Raw genomic sequence first — 15,533 nt, forward strand, 5'->3', positions numbered from 1 at the left:
CGTGGTTTTCATTTCATTTTTGTAGCGCGTTGCGATGGCGCCGTGTAATGTCCGCGGGAACAGCTGAACTAAAAGAGGTTAACATTCCTGTTTAGGTATCCAGTACACGTGAAACGTAGGCATGCAGCTTACATTCAAACAGTGCTCGCACGGAGGCTTCCCAGCGAAAAGGAAAAGCCGCGCCACCAATGAACACAAACGTCTGCTAACAGTTATGCTATAAAAGAGAGAGAGAGAGAGAAAATCTCCGTGGCTTCAAATTTACGGCAACAGTACGGAATGAGAACGGAGTCAAGTTGCTCGCACTTGTATCCGGAGTATACGCTATAGCGAGCATGGCACGCAAGTGAGCACGGCCGCGTCGACACTGCAATCTGGAACCCGACGCGCGGCCGCCCATAGGTGCTGGAGATGCAGTTCCGATCACTCCGGAAGCCTTCATCAGCGCCGGCAAACGGAGTTAGAGACGTGGGGAAGAGAGAAAGGCTCAAGCGGGTGGCAATCATTTTCGCCTTAGCGGGCGCCTGATGAGACCGCGCCGAGACCGCCTCCGTCCTTCACCCCCCCCCCCCTCCCCTCCCCCTCCACACACACAGAGAGAACTCTCCTTGCGCGACGCGGCCATGTCGGGGGCGAGAAATAAGGTTTGCGAGGCTCGAGGAACGAATGATAGAGTGCGGCTGCGGCCTACGATTCCCCGCCACCCGCAAAGTGGATCGCCGCTTACGCTGCTGTAGCCGCGGCGATCAGGGACGACCACCCCCTCCCCCCTTGTGTCCTCCTCATTTTTTTTTTCTTTTTTTCTGCGTGCCATTGGGCATGCTGGCTGATACCATCTGGGCTGTGACAGATCGCACAGACCGTATACGCTGCAGCAACGCTGTTGTTTCCCCGGGACGAGTGTGTCTCCCGTTTCTGTCATTGTTGTTGTTGTTTTTGATTAACTGTGAGGCTACCAGTGGCTGTAGGATTGTCAAACGCCCATTAGGCACGCGGACGTGGCCCTTAGAAACTGAACGCAGAACTGCAAGAGGATGCACTTTATGGTTAGGATGAATCGTTCTTGTACATCAGCCTTGTCTGAGAACACATTGCTTGCGAACTGCTTGCCGTTCATCGTGTTTAATAAAAATGATTCTGGATGAAAATTTCTGTACTACGATCTACAGTTCTGACATTGCTTGTTAGGTTAAAGAGTCTTCTTCTTTAATCATGTCAATAACAGCACGCATGGACTGTACTCCTAACCCTGTTGCTGTTTGTTTCTCTCTCTCTCTCTCTCTCTCTCTCAGCAAAGAGACGCCGCACTTGGCAAAAAAAAAAAAAACTTTCTGGAAGGAATTACGTTTATCCAATATTCCACAACGTAATGCTTTATTGCTTCAGTCAGTGTACAGCAAAGTCATGCAGAGAGTCATAAGAAATCGGAACAGAAAACCACCAAAATTTCAGTTTTCTCAGTGTTTCAAGCTGAAGAAGAACAACTCAACTGATGGTTGAATCACTTTTCTTACACCGAAGCACAAGCACAGTGTGCATAAACGAAAATAAACAAGTGCCCTCTACCCACCCCGCCGGTCACCGGCTTAGTCGCTGTGACGACTTGTAGCTCTGCTGTTAAACAGAAAGTCACGTGCACGATTGCTCACCCAGGCGGCCATATTTCCCTAGTAGCGAAAAGGTCGATCCATATAGGTCACGAAGCTTCGTACGAAAACCGGTTCAGAACAAATTGTGAACGACATCAGCAAGGTTGGTTATGGTAGCATCGATTGAAGCGCGATTATGTTTGAAGGGAATAAACATTTGGAAATAAAAAAGCGTTCTTTAATTACAGTTAGATTCATCCAACGGAAATAAAATTCCTAATCAATTTTATATGTGCGTGACGAGTAAAGAAAAGACAAGTCCATTTTATTTTATCAATATCAATATTAAAATACTTTCTTCAGCGCCCATCGTAAGAGGGGGCGGGGCGTTGACGGCGCTATCACTTGCGATGCAATGTAGCTCTTGTGTGCAGAAAGGCGCGCTCGTAAAGTTCGCCTGTTACATTACGCCCTCCTCACACATTGTGCTATTTTGCTTGTCGACGCTTGTGTGAATTTACCCGCCGTGGTTGCTCAGTGGCTATGGTGTTGGGCTGCTGAGCACGAGGTCGCGGGATCGAATCCCGGCCATGGCGGCCGCATTTCGATGGGGGCGAAATGCGAAAACACCCGTGTGCTTAGATTTAGGTGCACGTTAAAGAACCCCAGGTGGTCAAAATTTCCGGAGCCCTCCACTACGGCGTGCCTCATAATCAGAAAGTGGTTTTGGCACGTAAAACCCCAAATATTATTATTATTGTGTGAATTTGGTGACGCGGGTAGCTTCATCGTTTCTAATCGTTTTGCGGTTACGCGCCGAACTTGCCACTGTTGTGGAGCAGCCTTCGCACTTGCACGAAGGGTATGCGAGGCTAAATTATGTGCTCCGCTACGCAGTTGAGTGGAGGGAGGTGGGCAGGCTTGGGCGGATATTTGTTTCCACTGCTCACAGAGTACAAAGGCACTTTAAGCGAGCGAAAACTTACACGTTCTACACACCTTAAACGAAGAGAATTCTTCAACGCCGGGAAAGGACGAAGCAAAGGTGGCGTACGTGGGGGCTGTGGTGCAGTCCAAGCGCTTCTTATACCACAGTCTGTCACACATACGTGTTGTGTGTGTGGCAAAGCCGAACGGGTTGTCGATGAAGTCCCGCTTGAAGATAGCTGTCGCAGCCGTTGCCAAGGACAGACGTTCCTCGGCCTTGCGATGCTGGTATGCAACGTCCGCAGCCAGTCGGGTTTGTCGCTGATCGCCCGTTTCGGAAGCGCGCTTGGCACGCTCGTGCAATCTGTCGTTCTCCGATCGCTTCTTTTCATTCTGCGCTGGTTTCAATGCTATGAATTCTCTTCTTTGTTACTGCAGTCACAATCGCTTGGCCACATCGTCGGTCGACTCCCGCTCCCTCTGTCGCCGAGCTCGTTGCTGGCTGCGCTTGGCGCGACGAATATCTTCAGACATTTCTGACGACAATCCCGATACACATTTTATGTTGATTCCATACATAAGCGCGTGGGCGTATGTGTGAAAAGAAGAAAAGGCTGTGCATGCAAACCCGTGTGAGGAAACGCACGTATCGAGAGGCTTCGCACAGACAGAGGCGAAATAGAGGTTCGTAGGCTAGTAGTGCTTTCGCAGTAAAAAAAAATAAAAATAAAAACAAGAAAGACAAAACACTCATGTGCCTTTTTTTACCGTTCAGGTTGAAAGTACCTTCGGACTTGCCGCGGTCGTCCAGTGGCTATGGCGTCGCGATGTTTAACTTGAGGTCACGGCTTCGATCCCGGCCGCGGCGGCCCCATACCGATGGGGGCTGACTGCAAAAGCGGTCGTTTACTGTGGATTGGGTGCACAGTAAAAGAAAAAATCCAGGTAGTCAAGATAATCCAGAGTCCCCCATTACGGCGTGCCTCATGATCCGGTCGTGGTTTTGACACGCATAATCGCGGAGTTTAATTTATTCTAAAATACATACCGGTGAATAAATTTATTCCGGTGCCTCGCAATGCTGCGTTCCTTCGTAGACCGCTTTGCGGCTTCCGGACATAAAGCCGCCGTAAATACGTTTTATCGGTTTCAACGAACAAGCCTTGACGTCGATGCAACCGCGACAACGAGGCAAAGAAACACGTCTCCGTCGTGGCGTACGGGCAGAGTTCAGAGGCGCGTGCCAAAGTTTTTTTTTTTTGAGAGGCCCGTCCTCTCTCGCCGCGTGTGTCCGCCGCCCGTGCCCCGGGGCCTGTTTGCGCCACTGCACGTGTGTTTTGGAAAGAACGAGTGGAAGGGGGCCATCCCGTGAAGTAGGGCAAAGGCAAACGTGAGAGTGGAAGGGCTTTGAAGGGACGCGGCAGGTTTGCTCTCTGTTCTCCGCGCGTGTGTGTTCGGGGGTCCGCTTGAGTGGAAGCCGCGTTCGGGCGATAATTAAAGCGGCCCGGCGAAAGTGCACCCCCGCGGCTATACGGTTGCGGCAGCGGCGATGGCGGCTCGGGGTTCCAGTGCTCGCGAGCGGTTCTATACGCTACTCCGTTGTTTCGCGGTGTCGGCGCCTGAGTAAGTGGAGCTGTAATTGAGTGCGATGTGTCCCCGCCGAAGCGAAGAAAGGAACCAGCAGGGTCTGCGTGCCCTCCTCCGCACCCTCCCTCTTTTTATCCAGCGCCTAAGAACCCCCGGCCTATATCAGCCGCTGGCGGCATGCCCCGGTTGCGTCGCCCCCCCCCCCCCCCCCCCCAACCCTTGTCGCTTCCCTTTGTTCGTTGGCTCCCAGCGCCAGCTTGAGATCTAGCGTCTACATAGGCGAGGCGAGGCGCCTTGCGTGACAAGGACAGAGGAGCTTGCTACGCAAGCGCACCACCCAATGCTTGCGCGTGCTCTCTCCCTCTCTCTCCTCGCCTCCTTATTATACGAAGCGTTTCGGTGGCCCGTCAGAAGCGCGCCGAGTGGCGAGCTGTTGTCGTCGGCGCTGCTTGTTTCAGTAATTGGCGCGAATTCGCCAAGAAACACTGCCTTTTTCCCTCTTCTCTACGCGCATGCGATGAAGGCGAACCACCTCAAGAGGCTGCGCACCAAGTGTGGTTCAAAGACCGTGTAGCTCTGGTTAATTACTGCTGCTGGATTGATTGCCACTCCCCACCCCAACACCCGCCCCTCTATGAAAGAAACACGCTTGTGGGTGTCCCCTGCTTGTTCAGTGTAATAGGCCTGCTTAAGAACGCGAAGAGGGAAGTGTTGACCAGCTGAAAATGTTGTTTGGTTTTTTATAATTAGCAAATTTTGCAGAGGTTTTATTATGAAGAAACTTGCACCTCATACATGCTATCGAAAAGGGGAAACAATGCGAGCTCTTGAGCGTCGCCTTCTTGGTTCCAGGACAAGCTCACGGCAGTTGCATAATTCTGGCCAGAGGCTAAGACTATTAAAGCTCAAAAATTCAAGCTGATCATCTTTAGTACGAGCGTGCATGATGTTCAACTTGCAGAGTTAGTGCGTCAGAAATAAGAAAATAATTTATATGCCAACTTTGCCACTTGAAACTGGAATGTATGTTGATTTTGAAATTTAAGTTCAGCCGATGAATTCCTTTTACATTAAGTTGGCAAGTACGGCTTCCTTCAAGAAGGAACAGTCATTTTCTTGAAGGTAATGCGAAATAGATTTTCTTTTTCTGTCAAAGGAACATTTGGTGTGAGGGACATGGGTAAATGTGTGGTAACTATAGTTGAGGTCAAATAATTTAATGTTCGCTAACTTCTCAATGAATTTCTTTGAGACACATGTTGTTACTGTTGACAATCAGCACTCGAGTCATGTACAACTTCCGTCATACTTAACCCGAACACGCCTTAGTACCTTATTGCTTTTTCTGCATACAATACCAGAAATTTTGATTCAGAGTTGTAGGAACCATACTAACGCGAGTAAAGCCGCTCTTCACGATAGACTTCTCGAAGAACGCCGCCGCTACCGCTCTATAGTGCACGCGGTTTATTCGTGCTCGTCTCTCTTTCTCCCCTTCCACTTTCTTTTTTTTTTATCACCCTTAACCCTTCCTCCCATGCAGGGTAGCCAACCGGAACTACCTCTGGTTAACCTCCCTGCATTTCTATGCATCTTTTTCTCTCTCTCTCTTTTCGATTCAGATTCCTTGACTGGATGGTGTCATTGCGTCTTTCTTCAAAAGCGTTCGATGATTACTCGTTACAGCCTGTGTTTGTTCAAAATAAGCCACTAGAGCTGCGTCATCATTATTCAACTTACATCTGACAATGGCTGCACATTCTGTGGAAAATTTAAGGGCCAGCTACCCATTGTGGACAACGGCCTAAAGAACTCTACTTCTTTTTTTTTCCTGTAATATAGGCTTTGCACTTATTAGAAACTGTGAGAGTGGCACCCGTTTCAAGGCGATTATTTTTCTCCATAGATATCTCGCAAACAAACTGTTCTATTCAGGTTTGTGGAGCAGTTGGCGAGGAATGCTCGTAGGGAATGGCAAAATGAAACGCCACTGCATTTCTCTAGAACATTGGGCGGGTATGTTCTGAAACCGGCATTAGTCTCAAGATTCCTGCCAAGTCGACGCGCCTTGATCTCTGGTTACGTAGCTCGGCAAGTTAATTTCGTCAGCAATTTCACTCCCACCTCCCCATGAGAAGGGTGCTACTTCGTATGTTGACTTCAATTTACGGAATAAGCTACAATACGCAACGTATGAAATAGAACTGCACAGACGCGCTTGTGTTGCCATCCTTCTTCGAATAATGTGTTTTGTTGCTCTTATCGCGAATTGAAAACCATTAACCTGGACCAGTAGTTTGCCACATTAGCATCTTGCGGTGACGAGATAAAATAGAACACGTGGCTCTTTCGTACGATAGTAAAATATTGATTGATTGATTGATTGATTGATTGATTGATTGATTGATTGATTGATTGATTGATTGATTGATTGATTGATTGATTGATTGATTGATTGATTGATTTGAACGTTTCAAGGCAACACGTGAACTATAAAGGTGGCCGTATAGCGAAGACCTTAGAATAATTTCCACCACGTGAAGTTATTAACGCGCACCTAAACCTGAGCGCACGAACGCTGCAAAAGCCGCTCGAAATCACGCTCGCGATCACGTGATCAGCAGCTGACCCACCCTCACACTGCTGTCAATCCCTTACGTCGATCAGTATTGCTGCGCACTTCGTCGGATTCCCTTTCTTAACACCGTGGTCGTGTCGTGTCCATTGTTTTGCCACGGCGGCTATAGATTGGCTATCTCGCTGACGCGCGGCAACTGCCGGCAAAGACGTCGCAAGTAAAAGGCCGGGGTCGCCAGAACACGCCACCGGCCGGGGCGGGACAGGTTGTCGTGACATCATAAGCCCGTGACGTTGACTGATGGCGTTTTGATTTCGCACCCTAGGCCGAGATTATCTTTGTCCGGAAGCAAGCCTGTCGTGATGACGGTCGTTTTGGGCCGCTTGTTGATGCCTCCGCTTGCGGGTCGTGCTGCTGCTGCGATTGCCTTGGTCACCGCCCCACTCGCTCCCTCTCTCTTATTTCTTCTTTCTCTTTGGAACGCGTCCGGGCGCGGCATATCTGTTGTAGTGGCTCACTGCCGTTCGGCCCTGCCGACCTCCTCATCTCAGTGCGGCTTCTCCGGAAGTCGCCGTTCAATAACGCCTTGTCGGCAGAAATGTCCCCTTCGCTCAGCGGTATATCTGACAAACACGGCCACGAGCGACTTACCAGTCACTCTGTTTTATCTTTTTTTTATTCTACCTTCGCGGCTGCGGTTCAGTGCTGTGCGGAAAAATGGAAGGTCGCGAAGTTTTTTCGGACACTGTGGTTTGCAAGCGCACGCGAATTGACCTCGATGTGTAGTTCTCTTTTTTTTCCCTCTGTGTCGTTGGCGTGACACCACATTTGCTTGTCTGTTTTTGGTAACCTCATATGTTAAGAATACCATCGCTGCGCCGGACCATTGAATAAAAAAATTATCGACGGGTATCGACGTATCAGTTAAGCCCTAAGAATGAGTTATTGAACTTAATAAAAAATGCTGTGTTCGCAGCACTCCTTCCAAGCCGTTATTAAAAAATATGAATAGGAGGGAAAGAATGTACATTACGTGTAAAGAAACAGATTACCCAGATTGCCGTGCCGATGGTGTATCACGTCTGTATAAACGATAATCCACTAATGACACAAAAATAGACGTCTGAGAGAATTCCAGCACACGCAGTTGTTTTCACAAAACGTAAAATTTTTACTATGATCTTTTAGGGAGATGACCGTAATATACACGCACAAATAAGAAACAATTTGTTCATGTGTTTAGAAAGTAAGGTTATAAAAACAGCTTGCAACCAAAATCGAAAACAAAAGACTCACGCGTAGCAAACTCAATAGAAAGTATAATAAAGGCGGTGCATAGCACTGTTGAGCACCGAGCTGTAGAGGTAACTTGCTAATCTTAAGTGCCGTGTAAGTTCTGATTAGGATAGCGTCGCACTTTGGAGTGATACCGCTAATAATAATAATAATAATAATAATAATAATAATAATAATAATAATAATAATAATAATAATCCGTCGCTGACAGGTTGAAAATGATATTCTTGCCACATTAAAGCTGAAAAATTTAGGAACCCGTCCATTAAATATTTCTGAAGTTTTACCTGCCAAAACCCCTGTATAATTACGGGGCACCTCGTACTGGGGGACACCGGATTAATTTTGACCACCTTGGCTTCTTTAACATGCACCCAATGCACGGTACACGGGCGTTCTTGCATGTCGTCCCCGTCGAAATGCGGCCTTCTCGGGCGGGATTTGCTCCGGCGTCTTCGGGCTTGGCAGCGCAGAGCCCAAGCCACTGCGTCACACTTTTAAATTTGTTTCTTTTTTTCTGTCTCTCTCTCTCTTTCTTTCTCTATTTTGCTACGTCGTAACTTGGCAATTTTCAGTGCTTGTGTGTGATAAATTTCCTATCTTCTTTTTTTTCTTTCGACGCTAACATATATCATAATTTCTTGTAGAGGCTAGAAAAACAACAAGCAGTGGGTATCGTGCATGGCGCCAGAACCTCCTTTGTATGTGGATGTTATGATTAAAATTTTATAAGCGATGCAGAAATACCGTCTCCCTCCATCGATACCCACACCACCCGCTCAACCTTTCGGTACTTTTTTTTTAAATAACGCTTTCTTTGCTCGCTGAAATAAAACTTCATACATCTTCGTTACCAATCATGCGGTCAACTTCACATAGCGCGGAAGGACGCGTAGGGCAGAAGGGACAGATGAAGCACCTGTGTAGATCAAGGCAAGTTGACGCAGCAAACAGAACCGACTTGAAACAGAATCGGGAGAATCAATGGCAAGGATATTTTTGGTATGACATTGCCAAGCGATGGTGAGTCAACTTCACATTGCCTGATGACGGCACTGTAAACCCCGTCTGGAATACGGTACCGGTTAAGGCGAGTACTGCGTACTATGCACCTACCTGGGCCATGATTACAACGTGCCTTTGCTGCAGCAAGCAGCGAGCGTACTGCCACCAGTTGACATAGCGCCGAAGGCGCTCCGTAACTGCGTTGCATGTGGCAGAACATTGTTAACGTGAATGTGACACGTTAACACCAATTCGTAGCTATCGAGTTGATATTGTTGAGGGCGTGATCGCGGAAAACGTCGCTGCATGGTGCTGAGTGAGGTTCTGGAAAATATACGAATAATTCAGAATAAGTTTCGCAGCCGCCGCAAGCTGCCCAACTCGTGCTCGTTGCTCGTCCCTGCCGTTCGGTGCAGTGGTTCGGCAACCGAGACGCAACTGACCTGAAACTTCGGTAACGGAGAAATCTTACACGTGCTGCACGTACTACAACCTAGCGCCAGTAGACGGTTCCTTTGGCACGACTACAGCGTACTTTCGCATAATTGCACCCTTAATTTGTTGCTTTCTTTTCGTTTAATTCCTGTTTGCCTCGATTTGACTCGTTTTCCGCGCCCCCGAGCGCACATTTCTCTTTCGCACGCTTCTAACACTACAAACTCTGCAGCGACCTTTCCTTCATCGCTCCCTTTACGGTCGGAACGTCCAGGGCTCTCTGAAAACGCATTTGTCTTCGATCGAGCGGACGATTCAGTTGGGGAAGGCTTGACGGATAACGTGAGGTATAGGACAGCCGAAGGGAAACAAAAAGAGGAGCAGACAGACGCAGCGTTAGAAAAGAAGAAAGTGGTTGTTACCTTCCCTCGCCGCTTATATTTCTTTCTTCTCGACTTTTATGCACCTTGTGACAGCTAGCGGTCGCACACGGGCATGAGCGGAGTTGCGAAGAGCAGGAAGGCTGACCGCATTGAAACCAGCCGATGGCTTTTCGCTGTACCGCTGAAACACTTTCCCATGCCCGTGTTAGTGCATCAGAATCTTCTGAAGCCCATTTGGCTCCCGTGCGCCAGCTGATCCTTCCTTTTTTTCTATACTATTGTTTGATATATTCTCAGGCTCGCGACAACTCATTTGTTTATATTGTAGCTGTCTCCGTTGGAGTGGCCGTTGCTTGAATGTGTATGCGTGAAGTCGCGAAGGAGACGCTTTGCATGTCTACGCCAGCGTCCAAGAACGATGAAAACAAGAGAAGAAAAGAAAAAAGAAAGCGAGTTCGCTTAAGAGATGTGCCGGCGAACGCGTGTATACGGAGGAGCTCGAGTAAATCAAGAGAAAGCCCGGCTCTCCCTCTCCGTCCTTGCGGCAAAGATGCAACTGAAACCGATGGCCAGAACAACACAAAAGATAGCGGTAGAAGAAAGAAACGCCCGAGAGCCAAGGCGATGTTTTGCTTCTCAAAGCCGGTCCACGTGTATATAGGGCATACGTGAGCACAATACCCGATGCGCCGTGTGCGTGCCAGAGACGCAGCGTGACCCCCGGGACCTCTCGAGTCAATTGGCTTGCTTACTTTCATTTTTCTTTCTTTCGTGCGATCCCTGGGAGGAGGCAAAGGGTGCCGGCCCTTTGACGCCTTGTCACTCTATCCGATCACGTCGTTCGTTGCTCCACTGGCGCAATTGTGTAACCTTTTCTGCTTGGATCTCGCTTTCCGGTGGTGTCTTAGCAGGGAACGTCGGATAACCATCGAAGCGCTCGATGATGGTTAGAAAGGGTACCACGCGCGCATCACGCAATCAAAACCACCGTCAAATGTTTAGGGAGAACATTTTGTTGCATTATCTTGCACTTATGGAGGCTGTTGGGGCCCAGGGTAGCGTGGCATTGTCGGCAGGCCGCAGGCACCCGGGAGACCATTGTGACCGGGTAGGGGCGAGACGATTTTTAGTTCGCAACTTGCACTGTTTATTCCATGGTAACGAAGTAGGAAGGAAGAGAATACAAAGGATATATTGTGGGGCCGCCTAAACATGCCCGCTAAAATCGCAGGCGGGATTTTGCTCACGCCAACGTCACTTGGTATCTACTGAGTCCCGTCGGTGATTGGCGGCTGCTCCCTCTCTCTAGGCGATGTTGCACGTGCTCGCCTCTGCTGGCGGTAACCCGTAGGTCCCGTTTGGTTCGAGGAATGAGGGCTTCCCCTTGACTCTCACAATTCGCGGACTCATGATTGCGATTTATATCACTTCTCATCTCAAGTTTAAGCCACGGCGACCAGGAACTCTTGCGATGTTTTGACCAAGTCGTCCGACACGTCATCTTATCAAAAAAATAAAAATTACATTTCACGTCAGCACAAACGCAGCTATTATATAAACACATCGCCTTTTCAAATTAATGCTCTGAGGCACGCTTTCACGCGCTCCATGTGCCTGGTTCTGTGGCACGTTTCTGACATTGCGAATCAAACATGGAATGGAATGTAGATAGGGAAAGTACTCTATTCCTCTAGTGCGAAATTTTTGGTGCCAGAGTGTTCCGAATTTGATATCTTGTTTTGCCCGTTGGTGATACGTCGTGAAACAATGTTTCTCTCCCACCGCCGATCACGTGCTAAGCACGTCCGACTGCATCCGCGTCGTGACGTAAAGGACACATTCACTACCGTTATGTTGTTTCACGGATCAATGGCGTCACGGTAATTCGGAAGACCTGTCACTCTGCGTAGGCTCTCATACCCGAAGCAGTGCGCGCGTGTTTGGCAAAACCATACGCACATGTAGTTGCGAACACGTAAACAAATGCAAGCACGGTATAAAAATTGCACTCGCCTACAAACTCCCGCACGCTCTCAGACACTAAACATCCACACAAAAGCAAAAGTACTGAACACGAACGTATAAACTAACACAAGACACGCCAGGTAAGAACGCAAGCACATACGTATATTCAGGCACATACGAGTATACGCACAGGCATTTATTCGATCGCACAATAACGCAAAGCACGCTAATGCAAAAAACTGGAACAGACGCACACAAGCACATGCAAACGCGCGCGCACACACACATACGCACATGCAAACACATGCAAACACAGGCACACACACTCCCGCGCTAGCACACCACGTACACACACGTGCAAACGCACGCCAGGGACACACGAGCGCACACAAATAAACACCTTAGTGCTTCCGACGTGAAGCTCCATTTGTAAATGCAACTGGTACTTTCATCACCCGTCTTTGCGGGCGATTCCTTTCAAGCAACATCATCCCGATCTCGGCTGCCCGCCCTCGCTGCGATGTTTCTTCCCTTCTTTCTTTCGCTTCGTTGCTTGGAAACGTCTCCTCGGTTACTTTATTTTCTTTCTGTTCGCGATGACGCAGCTGCACTGTTCTCGGAGCGCAAAGAGGAACGGAGGAAATGTGTTTGAATTCGGCAGGATGCGAGATATCTTTCATTTATTACGACACGCTAGCCCCTATAAGAGAGAGAACAACAGCAACAGCAAAAGATCGACGTGGCAGCAAGTGTTCAGAGAGATAACATCAGACCAGATAGACAAGCTCGCCACTACGGGCGTACAGATGCGAGGTGAGGTAGCGTGAAATAATGCGGGGTAGGATGCGGAGGCAACGAGAGTGAGGAGGGGGCCTCACAGCCATAAACAAGAGAAACCGAACGCGGCAGCCGTAAAAGTCAAGGAATATAGAGATGCAAACGGCCGTGGTTCCAACGGCCTTAAAGAAAGAGATAAAGAGGGGGAGGGGGGAGCGAAAGAAAACAAAACAAAGCAACTCGCAGCTCGGTACGCTCGTATTCGACATTGTGTGTCTGTGTCCCTTACGCTGAGCGCAGCGGCAAAGAGAAAATGTTAAGAGAGAGAGAGAGAGCATGATAGGCATTGCAGACACAGAGCGTCACAGCCGGCAGTAAAATAAAGATACGAACGCTGCTCATAACGACCGCAAAAGCAAGAACGAAAAGATTCACAAGGTGGCCCCTCTCCTATCCCATACAGGGTGTCTATACGCTCAGTGGGGAAAACAACAGCCCTGTTCGCTCGCCTTTTGGTTTTCCTCGATGAGTCGTTTGCGGCCTACTCTAGGGCTCTCTGGGGACACTGGGTCGAACGTGCTGCAGACCGGCTGGCTGCTCGCAGAAAGGAAAAAAAAAAAAGGGGGGAAGAGAACAAAGAAATAAGGTGCAGGGTACGACGGGTAGAAAGAACCAAACAAAAAAAAAAGCAAGGGGAGAGACGGGGGCGCAAATAGCGAAGCTTTCCGGGAGGAGGAAAGCAAGGAGGTAGAAAAACACTGAAACAGTGGAACATTGGCGTTTGTTATATATACGGCGTGACGGAAGTTGGCAAGAAGAAAGCAAAAAAAAAGGAAGTAAAGAACAAGAAAGAGATGGTATAGGCGCTGCTGAGACGAGTAGGGGAACGGGAGATGCCTCAATTTATTCGCCGGCCCCTCAGCTCTTGTCTGAGCTTTGTCGCAACCCTCCCGATCTAGACTGCTTTTTTCTTTTTTCTTTGTGTGTGTGTGTCGTGCTTGTTCTCTCGCCCGCTTTCCTGTGTTTAATTTATTTTCTTAGTATTGTTCTTTTGCCCGTTTTCTCCTTTTTCTCTTTCAGGCTTGTTTCGAGCTTTGCGAACTCTTCGATGGTAACTGCATCGTGCAGCTTTGGGCCAGAAATCCTGCTCCTGCCTCCTACGAATTCTCCCCCGTTCCCGTGTTTTTCTTCTTTCCGCCTCCTTACGCCGCTACCTTCGGCGACACCTCGACTATATTTCACCGGTCAGGGGCATGTTTTGATACGCGGCGTCTACCGCGCGTCAGATGTGCGTACATCCTCGGATTCTTCCGGTGGCCGTCGTCTCTCTGTTTTCCTTTCCTCCGGCCCCCACGGTTGCCCCGTCTGTTTTCGTTTCTTCTCGTATCTCGCATCAGCGTTCATATGAAGAGAAGATGAAATGAAACAGAAATAAGTACCCGATAAAATGAACTTTGAAGATATGGTACTGAAACGTGTCGCAAAAGACGAGAGAAAATCCGCCGCTTGTCACTCTCTTTCTCCGCACGCCGCGTGGGCCTTTCTTTTTTTCTTTCTTTCTTTCTTTCTTTCTTTCTTTCTTTCTTTCTTTCTTTCTTTCACTTCGTTCTTTCACGGGGATCGTGCGTGACCTAATGAAAGCAGCAATTACTCCGCGTCTCCGGGAAAGGCGCTCCGAGGGCTCATCTCCTCATCTCGTTCGGTGCGCTCGCAGAGGTATACCCCCCGGGGGATTTGCTCCCGAATCTGAAGAGCGACACGACGAACACGACACAGAGTTGAATGAGAATTAAGAGTAAGCTGAGAGATAAGTGGGACGATAATTCACCCTCATCCTGACCCCCCCCCCTCTCCTCTCCATTCCGTGAACTGCAAATGAGACGTATAGGCGCTTTCGTTCGCATTCCGCTATGAAGTAAAGGTTGCTGAAGAGGCTTTTCTTTCTTCTTTTTTCTTTCTTGGCCTTAAAATGCGCTTGCTCGAATACCTTGCGTGCGGCACGCCCTGGCATTCTGGGGAGGGCAGACGCGGCCACCAGCGATGCCGCAGTTCGAAGTGGTGCAAGGCAAATAAGCGTGACTGCACTGACAAAGTTCTCTGCATTGAACTTTTCTGGTGATGTTCTCTACCGTTTATTGCTGTCTGGTTTGTCTCAAAGAAGAATCTACCTCTGTGAATCTAGTGAGAGAGAAGTAATGCTGCAGTAGTGTTGCAGTCATATTGCGCCAACTCTTACATGTTTTCCAGCACTATGACGCTGCACTGCCTGTGGCTATATATAATCATGAGTAAAAACTCTGGAGGGAAAACCACTGCGTAATTAGGTAAACTGCCATGGATGTGTCTTGTACAAAGATTCAGTGCTCAAACCCTTTGCCAGAGTTACCGGCAGCAAGCGTCTGAAGGCATGGGGTCTCTTTTGTGATAAACAATCTCAAAAACACGAAGTGGTTTAATTAGGAGGATCGGAACGAACGCCTGCGTATCTTTTTTGTCACGTAGAAAGAGTTTGTTGTATTTTACAAACACTGTTCATGTGCAAAACTTGTTTTTAGTTGTGGTTTATATCCTCAGTCTGTGTATACACCAATTTTTTTATTCTTTTTCTCAATAGACGCGGCGAAGATGGTGGCCTCATCGAAGAGAGAAATCATCGAAGCTTTCCACGCGACATCCGGAGTACACGGCGCATGCGTAAGCTCACCTTCCGTTGCATTATTGTGCTAAGATAATAAAATAAAGCTGTTGAAAAAAAAGTGTGATGGTTTAGGCCGTCAGTGTTCGCAAGATTGTTTTACCGATTAGTTTCTCTGACGATGTGAATGATGACGTCGTGTATTTCCACTTGTTTAGCTCCACTATCTTTATCCACCTTCTTTCATCGAACAGTTACATTTATGTGAATGTCGTGTGTGATGCGGTGTAGGTCACGTTAATCAAACCTTCTGGCACTCTCGCGTCATGGAGTAATGCAGGTTCAGCACATATATT

The 15,533-nt window shown here is 48.4% G+C and overlaps 1 protein-coding gene across 5 annotated transcripts in view; it reads left to right on the top strand.

The window, feature by feature from the left end:
- Positions 1–15,533, top strand: part of GluClalpha (glycine receptor alpha 1) — a 398,335-nt gene that overhangs the window by 218,834 nt on the left and 163,968 nt on the right. For all 5 annotated transcript variants that reach the window (XM_050178334.3, XM_055070894.2, XM_050178330.3 and 2 more), the window contains one exon: positions 15,157–15,236. The gene's annotated coding sequence lies outside the window, so the exon portion shown is untranslated. The remainder of the gene's footprint in view (positions 1–15,156; positions 15,237–15,533) is intronic.

This window comes from Dermacentor andersoni, chromosome 5 (assembly GCF_023375885.2).
Source record: "Dermacentor andersoni chromosome 5, qqDerAnde1_hic_scaffold, whole genome shotgun sequence".
Classification (NCBI taxonomy): Eukaryota; Metazoa; Arthropoda; class Arachnida; order Ixodida; family Ixodidae; genus Dermacentor; species Dermacentor andersoni.